The sequence below is a fragment of the Pseudoliparis swirei genome, chromosome 13, assembly GCF_029220125.1.
Source record: "Pseudoliparis swirei isolate HS2019 ecotype Mariana Trench chromosome 13, NWPU_hadal_v1, whole genome shotgun sequence".
Taxonomy (NCBI): domain Eukaryota; kingdom Metazoa; phylum Chordata; class Actinopteri; order Perciformes; family Liparidae; genus Pseudoliparis; species Pseudoliparis swirei.
The window spans coordinates 18,449,055-18,456,103 of NC_079400.1; the positions used below are offsets into that span (position 1 = coordinate 18,449,055).

The window sequence follows — 7,049 nt, forward strand, 5'->3', positions numbered from 1 at the left end:
ATTCTAATATTTAGAGATAGGATATTTGAGTTTTCTTAAGCTGTAAACCATAATCAGCAATAAATCAGAATAAAAGGCTTGCAATATTTCAGTTGATTTGTAATGAATCCAGAATGCATGACATTTTTGTTTTTTTAATTGCATTACAGAAAATAAAGAACTTCATCACAATATTCTAATTTTCTGAGACAGTCCTGTATATACATATCGTCATGTGCAGACGTTATAGGGTTAATCCTGTCACTGTTTTGATGGGCAAAGAGAACAACCAATCAGAGGTACTGAAGATGACACGTGACAAATAAAGTTTTGCTTCTGACAGCGAGTTACACTGAAACAAAGTGACGCCCCACGGTCTTTATTCCTCCGTCATTATATTCCCGGTAACACCGGGTATACAGCCGGGACCGCTGTACACCAACACATCTGCTAGCAGACTGTCATGCTCGTAGCTCGTAGCTAGCGCTAGCTACGAGCTAGCTTAAACATGGTTATAATGGATAATTTATTATTTCTTGGGCTACTTTTATGAATGCAAGACTTGCAATCAACGATTCAGGCTGCTCGTCATCATCGGTCTCCCCGTGTTCAGGGGGACCGGTGACGGTCTCCCCGTCGCGTCCAGCCTGACGCTGGTGTGCTCCATATGAGAGGCTCGTAACCTGCTGAAAGGGCGGAGCAGGGCTGGATAGGCCATCTGGCATACCGGGCAAATGCCCGCTGGGCCGCGGTAGTTTTGGGCCTGGCCGAAAGCTACCATCGAATGGCCCATAAATCGGGGACAGCGGCCCATTGGTCCATTTTCTATACAGACACAGGGCTGGCCCAATCAACAGAGAGAGAGGTTGGGGGGGGGGGGTTTACGCACGAGACCTCTGTCTGACTTTCGGTGCTGCTGAGCCTGGATACTTGAGAGATGGAGGGGAAAAAGCACACAAAAACGGAAGGGAGGCTGGGAAAAAATTATAGAGAAAAAGAAAACGAGACTCGAGGCAGATGCTGCCAAATGTGTCAACATTAGGGACATGTTTGCTGCTGCTGCCCCACAAGTTTAATGTTAACGTTACCACAGCAGCAACAGGTTGAAGAGGAGGCTGGCAGAGAGGAGCAGGAGCAGCAGGGTACAGATACAGAGGAAGCAGGGCCGAGTCAGCCTCTAACTTTAGTTGATCCGGTCAGGAAAATATAGCTACAGACTATAGCTACAGCTGGCTGACGTTACTACACAGCTAGCTTAGGCGTGTGCACACTTGGCGTTTTTTTAAATGAAAAACTCCGGCCGGAGCGCTTTTCAGGTAGAAAAGACGCTGGCAACATTTGTTACAAAAGCAGCCGAGAGCGTCTTTTGTTGTCATAACAATGTTACTACAACATTTTCGCGATAGTACAAAACGTTAAACAGGTGAATAAGCTAACTACCCAAGACAACAACACTGTCAACATGTTTGAATTCATGCACATATCAATAATCAGTTGATGTGTTTGTCGTAATGCACTTGATGACAATATAATTAGCTAGCTAGCCAACCACACAAGCTAGCCAACCTACTTGCTACGCTAGCTACCTTTTAGCTTTTCAGCCGGACAGGTCTTGCTTGTGATTGGTCAGCTGTCAAAAAAGTGCTTGACGTAGCGTAGGGCGTTTTTCTCTGAGAAGTTTAACTTTTTTCAACTGGAAAAGACGCTCTGAGCTGCAGGACAGTGGAAGAGGGACCCGATGGAGGAAAGGAAGAGGACATGGAGATCATCACCAAAAGCTGTGCCTTCTGCAAAGAGTGCCCACTGTGCTGCTACCAAATTCTGCAGAGATTCAACATGCTCACAGATGCATATCCCCTGCTTGGACTTGCATACAAGTTCTTGCTGACACTGTCAGTAACCCAGGTGGCCTGTGAGCGATCATTCTCAACACTGAAGTACATAAAAAGCAGACTGAGGAGCAGCCTGTCTTCCAGCAAACTGGAAGCCTTCATGTTGATGGCCACTGAGAAAGATGTCCTTGTGGCTTTGGACACAGACACTGTCATTGACAAAGTGGCAGAGAAGAGTGAGCTAATGAGGAAACTGCTGTTGTACTAAGGTGAGAGAATATTCTAATACAAATTAGAATTATTCATAATAATTTAGCAGTTTATTAGACTGAAAATAATTTGATAATATGACTCATTGTTATCCCCAGTTCCCCACCTCTCTAAGAATGCCCTGTATGGTTCATTGTCCATTGTTGATGAGAGTATATGCAGAGGGCCTTGCAGCCTTTTCCACTAAGTGAGTATACAGTACAGTAGCTGTCCGTTTCTTTTTTCATTTTCTGGAAGATGCTCTGATCATCTGAATCTGTCACATGATAATGTACAATTTACAATTTTGCATTAATCATCTGTTTCTCTCACCCTCTCTCTTTCCCTCTCTCCATCAGGAGACGGCATTATTGTTAGTTTGTTGAAGTGACTGTTTTCCAGATATGCTGCTATCTCTTGTTCTACGGAAAGGAAAAGGTACTTATAATGATGCAATTATTAATAGTACTACTACTAAATTATCATGTCTCAGCCTCACCCTTGTCTCTGTCTCTGTTTCTCTCTCTCTCTCTCTCTCTCTCTCTCAAAGGCTGCCGTCATTTGTTTGAAGAGAAGAAATTTCACTGGAGTGGACTTCACACTTTCTTTTTTGTTTAGCAGTGAGTTTACAGTATGCTGTATTTATTACTAGTACTAAATTATTTGAATTTATTATTTAATATAATAAAACATTTGAAATTATTCTTTGACTTCTGGTGCTTTTTATTTGATAACATTTTACTTCTACTGTACTTGAGTCAAGTATGGAGATTGTGTACCCCATGGCCACCACCGCCAGTCAAGAATGAGTGAGTACACTGGTCTATTTGCACTGGTACCATTGCTTACTGCATGTAGTCATCTTTGTAGTGGTTTGGGGGAATACTGTATATATATGACTGTACAGCACGGTATATAAGACGAGTATATAAGGCGAGTATTTTTGTGCTGGTGGGTGTGGTCCGACCGATTGGGGTGGGCCTGTCTGGGCCAAAAATGCCAGGGCCTAATTGTTGTCCCAGTCCAGCCCTGGGGCGGAGTCACCTGAGAAGTTCACAACAATAGTTTTTTTCAATTTCAATCGGCTCAGGCACCGGAAAGAAGCACCGAAATGTGCGTTGCGTTTTGGTCCGGGTAATACCGGTTGTAATGGAACCGGTACCACATTGGCACCGGTTTCCGGTACCCAACCCTACACACAACACACACACTCACTCATACACTCACACACACACACACACACACTCACCTGGAGCTGTCAGAAGGGTGAACTGTGCCTTTAATGCAGCGGCCAACTGGGAGGCAGAGCCTATAGAAAACAAGAGACAATAAGGTTATCACGAGCACACACACACACACACACGCACTCACACACACACACACCACACACCCATTAGACTATAGAAGGCACATCTGATTCTGTCCCAGTATGCAGCACTGGGAGCCCCACTGGTCCCGGTGGTCCTGGTGGTCTTGGTGGTCTTCCTTCGAGGCCCGTCGGAGGACGAGTACCCCGAGCTGTCCAGGGCGCTCTGATTCAGCTCCTTGCGTCCAGGCCGCAGGAACAGGGGGTTCCGGGGGGTGGACGTGGTGGGGGCGAGGGGCCCCATGGGGACTGAGACCCGCGGGGTCCAAGGATCTGATGGTCCTGATGAGGGGGAGGGAGGCGGGCTTCTTGCGGACCCCCACCTTCCTCTTGATTACCCTGACGATGACAAACAAAACCGGATGGAGGGGTCAAAGGTCGCTTACACACACACGCACACACACACACACACACGCACCTCACAGAGTTCTCGCGGTACGAGATGGTCGTCACGGTGCTGGAATCTGATTCGTCGTCTGAGTTGTCGTAGTCTGATTCGTCGTCTGAGTTGTCGTAGCCGCAGGACATCAGGCGAGAACTCCTACGAGACATCAGAGGGACGAGAACGCCCAGGGTAGAGGGAGAGGGAGGAGCTTAGTCCATACTCCATCCATCCATTCTCATCCGCTTATTCCGGGGTCGGGTCGCGGGGGCAGCAGACCCAGCAGGTTGACCCAGACTTCCCTCTCGCCCGCGACACTTTCCAGCTCATTCTGGGGGATCCCGAGGCGTTCCCAGGCCAGCCGGGAGATGTAATCTCTCCAGCGTGTCCTGGGTCTTCCCCGGGGTCTCCTCCCAGTAGGACGTGCCTGGAAAACCTCTAACGGGAGGCGTCCAGGAGGCGTCCGAATCAGATGCCCGAACCACCTCAGCTGACTCCTTTCGATGCGAAGGAGTAGCGGCTCGACTCCAAGCTCCCTCCTGATGTCCGAGCTCCTTACCCTATCTCTAAGGCTGAGCCCGGCCACCCTACGGAGGAAACTCATTTCGGCCGCTTGTATTATGACCTCGTTCTTTCGGTCACTACCCAAAGTTCGTGACCATAGGTGAGGATTGGAACGTAGACCGACCAGTAAATTGAGAGCTTCGCCTTTCGGCTCAGCTCTCTCTTCACCAAGACAGACCGGTACAGCGCCTGTTTTACTGCTGCAGCTGCACCGATCCGCCTGTCGATCTCCCGCTCCATCTTACCCTCACTCGTGAACAAGACCCCGAGATACTTGAACTCCTTCGCTTGGGGCTGACTGGATTCTAATCAACAACAACAACAACAACTAGAGGGACACACTTTAAGTACTAGTACAGATGCACAGGAGAGGACAAGCAGCAGCGGCTGTAGAGAGTTCTTAAAGGCACAGTAGCACTTAAAGAACTATGTTAATCTGTAACTAATCTACAGGAGACACACACATACACACAGAGACACACACACACACAGAGACACACACACACACACCTGGAGCTGTCAGAAGGGTGAACTGTGCCTTTAATGCAGCGGCCATCTGGGAGGCGGAGCCTATAGAAAACAAAAGAGACAATAAGGTTATCACGAGCACACACACACACACACACACACACACACACACACACACACACACACACACACACACACACACCACACACCCATTAGACTATAGAAGGCACATCTGATTTTGTCCCAGTATGCAGCACTGGGAGCCCCACTGGTCCCGGTGGTCCCGGTGGTCCTGGTGGTCTTAGTGGTCTTCTTTCGAGGCCCGTCGGAGGACGAGTACCCCGAGCTGTCCAGGGCGCTCTGATTCAGCTCCTTGCGGCCAGGCCGCAGGAACAGGGGGGTCCGAGGGGTGGACGTGGTGGGGGCGAGGGGCCCCATGGGGGCCTCGGCCTGCAGGCTCAGCGGAGACGGACTGAGACCCGCGGGGTCCAAGGATCTGATGGTCCTGATGAGGGGGAGGGAGGCGGGCTTCTTGCGGACCCCCACCTTCCTCTTGATTACCCTGACGATGACAAACAAAACCGGATGGAGGGGTCAAAGGTCGCTTACACACACACACACACACGCACCTCACAGAGTTCTCGCGGTACGAGATGGTCGTCACGGTGCTGGAATCTGATTCGTCGTCTGAGTTGTCGTAGTCTGATTCGTCGTCTGAGTTGTCGTAGCCGCAGGACATCAGGCGAGAACTCCTACGAGACATCACTGAGGGACGAGAACGCCCAGGGGAGAGGGAGAGGGAGGAGCTTAGTCCATACTGACTGGATTCTAATCAACAACAACAACTAGAGGGACACACTTTAAGTACTAGTACACATGCACAGGAGAGGACAAGCAGCAGCGGCTGTAGAGAGTTCTTAAAGGCACAGTAGCACTTAAAGAACTATGTTAATCTGTAGCTAATCTACAGGAGACACACACATACACACAGACACACACACACATACACAGAGACACACACACAGACAGAGACACACACACACAGAGACACAGACACAGAGACACACACAGAGACACACACACAGACAGAGACACACACACACAGAGACACAGACACACACACATAGACACACACACACACAGTGCGGTTACATGCAATCGAATTATTGGCTTAGTCGGACTGAAATCGAATTATCCGTTTCATGTAAACACCTTAGTCGGACTATGTGGTCCGACCGTCCGATTAACACCCTGGATAGCTCGGTCCGATCCAGTTGATAATTCGACTCTCGCGGCATGTAACTCTGAATTCGATTCGGAACTGGACTTTGCGTCTTTGCGCATGCTCGAGATCCCGCCGCCCTCCTCCCTCCCATGTCGTGACCCGGAAGTCGAAAGAGACGATAAATTAAATTCTCCGTGTACCTTCGGTGACGGCGTCTTCTCTCCGTTATCAACTCAGCCAATAGCGCCATTTGCATTCGCTGTACTCCTATTAACACCATGGAAGAATAGTAGAGGGATGTAGCTCCGCCTTGCTCTCTGTTCGCCATCTTTCTCGAAATGTTGTTGTTGGTGGTGGTGAAGAGGTCAAGCGGAAATGGCTGTATCACCACGAGTTGTAATGAAAACAGCGCCACCTATCGTATCGGATATGACATGCTTTCGGCCAATGATTCGAATTACTCACTGCCATGTATATTGGGATAATAGCAGATCCCCCAAAAGATAGCATAGTCCGACTAAAGCAAGATTCAAATTATACCATCATGTAAACGCACTGACAGACACACACACAGAGACACACACACACAGACACACACAGAGACACACACATCTTGGTATTGAACACTTCTCCCCTCTCTTTAAGTGTGTTTTTAAACCAGTTGATGAAATGAGACCTGTGGTGCCTCACGTCGCCCCTCATGAGCCCCTCATGAGCCCCTCATGAGCCCCCCTAAGAACCACCAGGAGGAGAACGACACCAATCCTCCTTGTGGACCGCCATCACCCAACTCAGTCCCCCCCCAACTCAGCCCCTCCCCGGCTCAGCCCCCCAGCTCCCCCACTACTCAGCCCCCCCCAGCTCAGGCCCTCCCCAACCTACTGACTACATTGACTCTATTTCCAGTAGTTTGTGAGCACAATATCAAAAATAAATAGTATGAACACAAAGGTGAAAGCAAACTGAAGAACTAACTTAGAAGAG

General features: G+C 49.0%; 1 long non-coding RNA gene across 1 annotated transcript; it reads left to right on the plus strand.

The window, feature by feature from the left end:
- The first annotated feature begins 1,775 nt into the window (after positions 1–1,775).
- Positions 1,776–2,764, plus strand: LOC130203194 (uncharacterized). Its single transcript, XR_008833468.1, has 4 exons — positions 1,776–2,080; positions 2,180–2,268; positions 2,420–2,498; positions 2,611–2,764. It is a non-coding gene; the product is annotated as an uncharacterized LOC130203194 (long non-coding RNA).
- Positions 2,765–7,049: the final 4,285 nt, after the last annotated feature.